Source organism: Anopheles darlingi, chromosome 2, assembly GCF_943734745.1.
Source record: "Anopheles darlingi chromosome 2, idAnoDarlMG_H_01, whole genome shotgun sequence".
NCBI lineage: Eukaryota > Metazoa > Arthropoda > Insecta > Diptera > Culicidae > Anopheles > Anopheles darlingi.
The window spans coordinates 18,979,592-18,989,591 of record NC_064874.1 but is presented as its reverse complement, the minus strand read 5'-3'; the positions used below and the strand labels follow the sequence as shown (position 1 = coordinate 18,989,591).

Here is a 10,000-nt window from a genome sequence, read left to right as displayed (position 1 = left end):
ACGATACTGCCAGTGATCGGTGTAAAGCCACCCCGCAGGAGTTGTCTTTACCCATCACCTTCCTAACCAACCTAGCGTGGTTTGCGTGTTTGAAAGCTGTTCCATTCGATTTCGTTCCTTCAACAATTGCGTTTACTCGATTTGGCCGGTCGATCGTACAAATTTATGCAGCTTTCGTTGCTGCTGTATATGCCACCGATAGGTGTTGGGATCAAAGAGTGCCGTGCCGTGGATTTAATGCGATCGAATGGCGGATCCTAATTAGTCACTAAATTGTGAGTTATTTGAAGTGCTGTGGCTCGCAAACCGTTTTAATGGGTTCTCTCACTCCCTTCGAGCTTAATCGAAACTTGTTCATATCAGTTGGTAGTCTAAATTTTAGGTCGATCTGAGCACACACACACACATATATATATATACACATCTCGTGCATCGGTAACATTCCCACCAACAAACACACAAATACACAAAAATCAGCACTACTGGCGCACAGTTTATGGAACCATTTTCCACCCGAATCGTCTCAATCTCAATTGGCATTGCACAACGCTGCAGCTGAAATGCACAAAACTTTATCGCGGGTGAGCGATGTTTGATCAAATTGGCGTGCGAAACCGCGGATCGATGCAATAGATGACAAAAGATATTATTATTTGTTAGTATATTAACCAATTCCGCTGCTATTGTTGTAGGGTGAACTGCACCGGTTATAACCGGTACCCTGACCGCGCTTTGTACAAAACTCCAACTATGAAGCTAGTGAATGTAGTGACGGAGACATGACTCGAACTCGCTAGCGCTAGTAGCTACCACAGGCGTGCGAACTACGTGTAAGTTTATCGATCTAGAATATTACGTCTCGAAAGAATGAGTTAAATCATTAAATGTATGTTGTATAGAATCGAACATTGATGGTTTCGTGCTTGTATTTCGATTTTCTTTATCCGAATTAGTTTTTACCGTTCATTCCTCATAAGCCTGTGCCGTATAACGTGAAGTATGCGGAATTCACTCCACAAAACAGATGCCTTCGGCCATCTACAGCCAATCTTGCCTTGGTCAATATCAACTCACTTACGAAGAATTTCTTTATGGCTTTGAATCCCCTATTCATTATACTGTTGTCTGAGAACACTTACAATTGAGAACAACTGGTGGGTTATACGCGAATGTTGACTCATACGTGAGTGTCCCTTCGTCTACACGGCCGTTCCGTGCATATAGTCATACTGTTCCGCCATGGTGGAACTGCTAGCTGGGCTGTTGAGGAACAGCTGAGAATGTGATTTGCGTCGCTCTTGTTCAATACGATCGAGATCGAACACGGGCGATGGTAACGAGTGCTGCCGCGGTTGTGTCCCGCCGGACGGCTCATGATGATGATGGTGCTGACCGTGACGAAGGTGATGATGATTCGGGGTTGCCCCATGTGAGAGAACGTTCGACCGTATCACAGTCGGTGTCGCTGGCTGGCTAATGGGTGAGAACACTTGGGACGACAGAATGGTTGGTCGACGGTTGTACGCAGATTTTTGTGGTACTACCAGATCCCCATCATAGCTACGGTACATGTACGAAGGATTGTTGCCAGAATCAGCGGCCGTAGCGCTATAGGTGGGCGGATCGAGATACTTCGGGCACGTGACGGTAACGGATCGTCCGATGGATTGTGGTTGCCGCAACTTTCCAACACTTTTGTGCCAACGGACCGAGTTGGGCGAAGAGATGGTTCCATCTGAGGTTAGATCTCCGTGTGACGCGTTGAGACTGCAACCAAAAGGAAGCGGAAAGTGTTATACTAAGGTGGTTAAGGTGCGTTAATAGATGTTTGGGGAATGAATTACCGCACAGGTTCCAGCAACAGTCCACTGGCCGATACCCGCTTCCTCTCCATCGCTAATCGCTCCTCGAAGCCTCCGGTCTCATCCTCCGGTTCGGTTTCATTTGTCATTTGGTGCCGATTGTGGCCAAAATTGCGGGGCAACGTTTGCCGATAATCCACCGATCGTGCCCTACCTCCTATCGGTTCCCGGCGCCGATAGTAGACCCCGTAGTCATCGGGCATCTCCCGATCGAGCGAGTTATCCGAACGTATCCGGTGACGATAGGAAATGCAACTGCCGATGGACGCTGTCCCTTGATCCGATCGGCGTCTCATCTCTGCCATCGAGTTCCTGCGACGGTGCTTCGACGGCCGGCTACTACCGAGGACCGGTGAAGACGGTTCTATCACGAACACATTCCGGTAGCTCTGCTCATCACCATTGCGTGCGTCACTTTCGATGAAGTAGATATTCTTCGGTTTCGGCCGCGGTCCAACCTTCTTGCAGAATTCATTGAACAGTTTTTCCTTAGACAACTCCCGCGATAGATAGTGGCGCGAGATGCCACAGATTTTGCTCGCCTTCTCGCCGCCATCATATCCCTCACCACCATCATATCCCTCACCACCATCATCAGTGTTTGTGGAGCGAGTTCTCCTTTGCCGGTAATGGCCAAATTCTGTGTCCTCACCAGTGCTGACGGGCGTAAGATCCGTATAGGTCGATACACTGCGCGTTAGCTTCTCGCCTCCGACCGACCAGCGAGCATTATCGACCAAGGGTGACCGTACAACGGTGTCGTTCAACCGATGGCCGTTGCCGTTACCGTTGGAACGGAAGGAAACATTCCGACCAGGAGAACCGACTCCTTGTTGAAGGGACACGCTGGCAGTCATTGAGGTCGGTTCGGTGTACAGTAGATCCGTGAGACTTTTCGTCACAGCCGGATCGGTACGTGCCAGTGGTAGACGTTGTTGGTGCACACGGCAATCAATTTCACCATCGATCGAATCCTCACGGCGACGCTCGAAGTAATAGCGTGGCGCAGACTGGACACCATCGTACGGATAACGGTAGTCTACGACGGCCGGTCCCTGCGCTACACCGGCGCTGCCGCCGCCGCCATCCGGCTTGTTCCGTTCATCTAGCGAATGCGCCGTCCATTCGCGGCCATAATGCAGATTGTGGTACTGCAGACCTCCACCGGAGAGGTTCTGATAGGTGGGATAGAGCGAACCATCCTCATCGTACTCGTCATCATGGTCCAGTTGTTGCTGCTGCTGCTGGTGCTGCTGGACATTCGAGTAGATCAGGACGTTCAGTATGCCCGACAGCTCGGTGATGATGAAACCGAAGACGTACAGCAGGAAGCTTTGTCCGTACCGGAAGGTAAACTGGGGTGCCTGCAACGATGACCTTGGCCGCAATTTCGACCCTATCTCGGCCTTTAGTATCGAGATGTACATTATCAGTCCGATCAGCATCAGTAAACCTGTGGGAGTGGCAGTACCAGAGCGGTACCAGAACAGAACAATAGATTAATGTTGGATGCGTGGTTACTGCGAGTACCTGTCGATGTGAACCAGCTACTAACCGGATATTATAAATAGTACTCCGGATGCAAAGTAGCAGATTTTGTGCTTGGTCGAGCAGATGGCCACCAGGAACAGGCCGTAGCTGACGATGAGTACACCGTTCGAGGCGAGAAAAAAGGGTGACGAGTGCGTTACGGTATCTGCAAAAAAGGGAGGGCTTCGTTGAGAGATAATTATTTCCGGATCCGCAATGCCACCAGCTGACCAAGCTGCCCTACTGGAGCTGAACAACAACCAGCGTAAAGCGCAGTCGAAGGTAGACATCGGGTACGGTATATTGGAAATTGCCAAAGTTCCCGCCAATTTGGTGTCATATTTTGGGGCAGGTGAATCTTTTGCCAAGAGCCAATCGAGGTGATGGTGTGGTCGGTTGTGTGCATAACAGCCGGGGAACAGAGCGAAAATTGAACGCTTCGAGCATAATTAGATTATCGGTGCATAGCTTCGGACCTGGGACCTTTTCCGTTTTCGTGCGTATTTTGGTGGATGAGTCCAAGGCGTAAGATTAGGGCTTCTGTTCGGTTCACACGCCGGAGTTCGAATGGAAGGCGAAAGGTGAACCTTTTTAAGCCATTTATGGATAGTTTGCTGTCGAATGAAGCAACTGACTCTTTGATCATTGGTCATGCTCCAATGCGGGAAGTAGTTGACTGCACGCACGACTTGAAAGAACTATCTGGGTCGCTTGAAACGGTAGTATCGAAAAAAAAGGGTGCCTCGCATTCAATATATCGTAGACTTCTATATTTTGGAAAAAAAAACCCAGAATCTTTCTTGTTATCATTATTGTTAGTTTGATCTCAAAACTTTACACGACTTCACTACAAGATTCCCGTAACGATCTGTTTTCTGTTGATCCAAGCAAACCATTTGGTCTCTATTAACGCTAACCAACTTTGATTGTACTTCCACCTGTTTAGGGGACGATAGACGTCTGCCAGCACCGCAAAAGTGCGCCGCACGATGTGCATGCTATGTGTATGTATCATAAGGTAGCAAATGAAGGGATTGTTCCTGCCACCGGATCGGACCCGAACGTGCGAGATAAAGCAACGGGATGGCAACGCTCCGGTGGAGCCAAAAGGCAAATGAAAAGGAAAAACTCGGTCAACGGCCACTAGGTGTGATTGGTTCTAGCTAACACCACGCTGCGCCCATTCGGGGCTTTGATTTGTATTCCAATAGATCAGCTGGCCGGTAAAGTATGGATGGAGATTGTCGATATATGAACGAGTGGACCGCTCCACTCGGCCGGCGCCCTCTTCTCATCGGCCATTCCTTCGCGAGACTGCGGCCGACATTAAAGTAGGCCACATTTGAGACACATCAAAAGGATTGTTCATTGATAATTACATTAAACCATAATGGGGCCGGCGGTCCTCTTCCACTATGCCTGCATCCCATGCATAAACGTCGTGGATTAGACATTGAGGTAGGGACCATGAAGGGTGAGCATTCAATGGTAGTATCATCACACTGGCGATGGCGACCATTAGAGCAGATTGTTCCTAAGGGCAACACACACTTTGCACAGCCTCCTCGATGCATGGGGTGTCGTTGCATGCTGTCACACGGCGGAAACCTCGAAGTCCCGGCACAATCGATAACGATTTACCGAGCCCGATAAATTGAATTTAATTCCCGTCATCGTTCCTGTGTTGGAAGAAAAATTCTCTACTCGTTCCCTGTAGCAGAGTTGCTCCAGAGTTGCGCGAGGCGCGGCACTTACAAGGAATTGCATTGGTCGAATCATTTGGATCCGGGCTGTAGCCTTCGCTCGGGAAGTAATCGATGCTGGAGCACTGGAACTCACTGCTTTCCGACGGCTGCTGTTGCTGTTGCTTCTGCTGCTGATGGCCCGACGCGGCATTGCTACCACCTGTGGAAAATAATGAAGGTGAATGGCGAAACAAAAATGTGTGGCGGAAAAAAAATATGGAGAATTATGAGCTGACGCATTCGCTCTACAAACTTTAAATGTACCTAGCGGGTGGTGACGAAAAGCATGGATGAATCCATCCACCTCTTTCTTAACTCCCCACCCCCTCCCCCTCACTTTGCCTTTAAACTGTCATTTCCGATGTGTTGTAGCTGTGGTATCCGGTGCGGTGGCGCGAAACATTGCGAAGGAAAACTTTCCTCCACACCTAGGGTCCTGAGGTTGCCGGTCGCCGATTTCCGGCCGCAGCGTACTGCACCTTCCGCCCCCTTTTTTGCGATTACATTCGACTGCTTGAACCGATGCATCGTGACTACTTCCCAACGTGCGCACACTGCCTGCACTGTCGGGCCAACACGATACCGTTCGATTTTTCCTTCTTTGCTTCGCGATTTCCGGTGATTACGCGGAATGATGGGTGGCACCTTTCGGTTTCACCGGTGTTCGGAGTGCGGTAGCTGCAGAAAACCGCTCATCCGGAGCGATTTTTCTTCTATTTCCATCACCAAAGCGAGGATACGAGTTGGATTTAAGGCGCTGTTGACGAGGTTTACTTGGATCGCTCCAAACACTGAACTTAGTATGATTTGGCAAAAAATCGTCAAACCGCGAACGATTGATGGATTCCCCTTTTTTGCTCGATAAGGCCTCAACCGGAAGCAAGCTGCGGCGAGGAAGCTTCCCCGTCCTGCAGTGGTTTGCAATAATCGAGAACAATAATAGCTTGCTGCTTTTGTGGGCTCATCAACGCTTCCTTGGAAGATATAAGGAGCGATACAATGCGACGACACGCGGCGGATCTTGTCAGACTAGACGGATGTTCGAACGGGGGAATCGGAAAATCGAATCGAAAAATCAATTTTCCTACAATAATCCAGTTGATGGTCCGTTGAGGTGGCGATTGTGTTGAGACTCCGCGTTTCTTACGATGCCTTGGGCATGTTTTGGACTAGCTGACTTACTATTGGCTAATGATTTATGATAAACCAATTCTTTTGGCTACACTCCAGCACTTTACTGAACGAGACTTACCACTGTATCTGCTGCACAACATCCAGAGGGAGGATCTTGTGTATTTCGTCATGAAACCCCCCGTGCCTCCTCCATCGTCTTTAATCGTGGGGATCAGATGTGGATGCTGGATGTTGAGCTGGTGCTGATTTTTCGACAAACTCGTCGTTGTGGGCAGGATCGTACCGTGAGACGTGTTACCGTGGTATGGTGCGTAGGGTATTTTTTCCTCGGTCAGCAGCCACTGGGGGCCAACGACAGCCGCAATGACGAGTGCAAGTGAGAAACTGTAGAACATGGAGCGATTTGGGGTAAACAACATTATTATAATAGCGTCGGTTAGACGGGTTTCAGTGTCATCTCCCATGAGTATGAACTGATTGACCAACTGATGGAGTGCAGTCATTACAGTTGAATTGCAAACGTTGGTAGTGACCTATGCACGTATACGTTGTTCTGGGACTGGTTCAGTTCAGATTCTACCTGGACCTGGAGCATAAGAGAAACAACTTTTGTGTGCTTATATGATGTATGTCGTTCAAAGACTATTACTTATTGCGTTTTTACTGCAAGTTGGGAACGTGGATACACTTCCAGCGCCTCTGAGGGAATTCTTTGAGCAAGCATTTGGAAACAACATCAAAACGCTGCATCTGATCGGACTAGAGCAGTTGGGGAGCTATGAAACATACGTCGCATTACCCTATCCTAAGGTAGTTCAGGTGCAGAATCAGTCAATAGCAGGAGTTGACGCAAGTTTCCTTGTTGTTCTCTATCTAGAATATGGTACCATTGTAAGTATTGTGTACCATCATTTCCGTTTTTGGAATTCCTAAACTCGTAAACCTTCTTTTACTGTTATTTTAGGATCGTTTACAGGGTACACTAAAAAAGTTGCTAGTGAACGTGTATGGTGGTTATAGAAATGTTAAGTATCTCGTCGTACTCGATGATCATCTAGTCCATTTTCCAGATAATAATGTGATCAAGATGATACAATTCTACTTTAGAAGTTACGGCATAGTATATTGGTGTGTAACGGGCCACCAGCGGGCATCAATCATGCTGTACGGCATCAATTTTTCTACCGTTACCTACAATTTTCGCGATGTGCTTAACTACGATGTAGTATATCACCCACAACGATTGATTTTGCTCGAAGACATCAAATTAATCGGTCAGGCAATCTACTATTACCCATTCACGGGATACAGCAATGATGGCCGTTTATTGCATGGTGTAGACTTCAATATATTCAATGAAATAATACGTCACCTAAATTGGACTATAGAAGTTCGTTTCTTGAAACCTGTACAACGTGGGAATGAATATGATTTCCATGATAGTGTTATCAGGCAGTTGCTATATCATCAAACGGATTTCATGTATACCAGGTGCTCCATCCCCTATGAAGCACTGCCCGCAGTTCAGATTCCCGGATTTCATGATATATGCATAGTGATACCGCGAACATTTCTGCAAGACTACACCACAGCTTTCCTGCGCCCTTTTGCTGTCTCACTGTGGATAGCATTAATAGCAACGATTGTAGTGAAGCTGCTGTACTCACTGTTACTACGAACAAAGGTTGGACAATTTATAGCAGCGTTGCTTCGCGATAACGTCGCGCGCAGAAGCCGCGAGGCCATAATCGAATGGATACGTTTCGTCCTGATTGAAAGCTACTTGGCAAAACTAACCGTGTTTCTTATGGCTTGCCGTTTTCAGCCAGATATGCAGACTCTGGAAGAGTTTAGTGTTTCAGGACTGCCGATCGCCATGTATGAATTCATGAAGCAAGACATCGACCGGTTGAATCCTACTATAGCGAATGCGATACTGGCACATAGTGTACACCCAAGTGAGGACCATGAATTTTCGGCAAACTATGCACACATCGACTCCTGTATTCGAGCCGAGCACATTATACATACGGATCAGATCCCCGATTCTATTACCGGCATGAGACGTTCTTATACTTTGAAAGAGCCGCTACTACAACGCTCGTGGGCTTACGTTTTTGCCCACGGATCGTCACTTACCGATTTATTCGCGATTTATCTGCGGCGTCTACAGGAGGCCGGTATACCACAGTTTGTGTATTCAAAATTTCAACGTTACATTGAATCTCGCCGACTAACGCACCCAGAAGAAGCGCTGCGTTTTGAGCATCTCCACACCGTTTGGATACTCATTGTTACTGGCTGGTTACTTTCGGGCGCGGTGCTTCTAGTTGAAATTTTGGTAAATAAATTTCGTCCATCCCGTTAGTCTCGTAGAACTTCGTGCCTTTTGTGTGTGTTCTTCATGCCATACACTTTCATTATTTGCATTTTAAAGAACTAGGCAGCCTCAATGGTTGATTATTCGCTAGGATTATCCAACAGTGTAGGTGCTTTTATGTGTGATTAGCCACTTTATACCGAATAAAACTATCAACCAAAAATGCTTCTGCAGTGTATAACTTTTGCCATAATTTTTATATTCAATCGTGATCGCATGTCGTTAAAAGGTATAAGAAAACAAAAAAATCGATCGCTATATCGCTCATTTCATTAGTTTAAAATGCAAAGAAATCTCTCGTTTTTACCGATAATAATAAATCACAATAATTAACTTATTAAGCAAGGTATCGTGTTTCATACACTTGAAAACCATGTGTACTATGATTTTTTTAAACACATGTCTACTTGGATCACCTAAGTGGTGCTCTTTTAACACTTAATATCTATTCGGTCAGTCCCTTATCACCCTTTAATTCGATAAAAGAATCACTTTTCTTTTGTTACAGAACAAGTTAGCACAATCAAATCGGTGATTCATAAAATAGAAAGATAGAAACAAAAAACACACCTGGAAACGACGGGCGTGATCAGAAGCATCCAGTACTGTGTGCGACTAGTGCCGTTCGACCGCTCCGTACCAGCACTGGACAGCGTACCGAAGGAGCACATCTTCTTCAGCACCTCGAACCGACCTCTTCCTACACCCGGGTGCTGCACCTCGCTCACGCTCACGGTGGATCCATCCCGGCACAGGCGACTACCGATGAGCGCTAGATCACCGTTGGCCAGCTGCACTTCGATACCATTTTCGTCGTAGTTGTTGCGCCTTCCGTAACCATTAAGCCGATCGGATATAGTAGGTAGTCCACCCCTGGTACCGTAGATGGCCGATGAATCGGAATCTTGTTCACGCTCCGGGAATCCACCATACGATTCCGCCGTTGTTCCCGCTAGTCCATTGTAGGGAAAGCGTCGTACAGCTGGCGGGAAAACAGCCGGAACGCTCGTGTCCATCAGGGCAGCCGGATCGATAGTATTATCGAGCGACAGTGAGGACGGAACACGGCTACGCGGTTGAAGCGTATGCACACGCATGGTAGAGCAGCAACGGATTACGCACGTGACACAATGACAATAGACTCCCGGTGGTGGCGGTAGTTCGGACCGTGTATCACCTGCGATCACCTGCCTAACGCCCGCACTCACGAAGCAAAATGCGTCAACTGAATGGCAAGAATTGGTGGCCCTTTTGACGATGCCACGAATCGCCACGTGGTTTGCTCGGAAGCGCGCCAAAGGATACGAGCGCGTGATATCGTTCGCGTCGTCGTGGCGTGGTTCGGTTCG

The 10,000-nt window shown here is 47.7% G+C and overlaps 2 protein-coding genes across 8 annotated transcripts in view; both read left to right on the top strand.

Moving 5' to 3' along the window:
• Positions 1-982, top strand: part of LOC125948815 (myotubularin-related protein 13) — a 16,271-nt gene extending 15,289 nt beyond the window's left edge. For all 7 annotated transcript variants that reach the window (XM_049675264.1, XM_049675262.1, XM_049675265.1 and 4 more), the window contains exon 9: positions 1-982. This exon is cut by the window's left edge and continues 1,278 nt beyond it. The gene's annotated coding sequence lies outside the window, so the exon portion shown is untranslated.
• The window catches only part of LOC125948822 (uncharacterized), a 324,894-nt gene that overhangs the window by 198,814 nt on the left and 116,080 nt on the right, over positions 1-10,000 (top strand). The gene's annotated exons all lie outside the window — the stretch shown is intronic.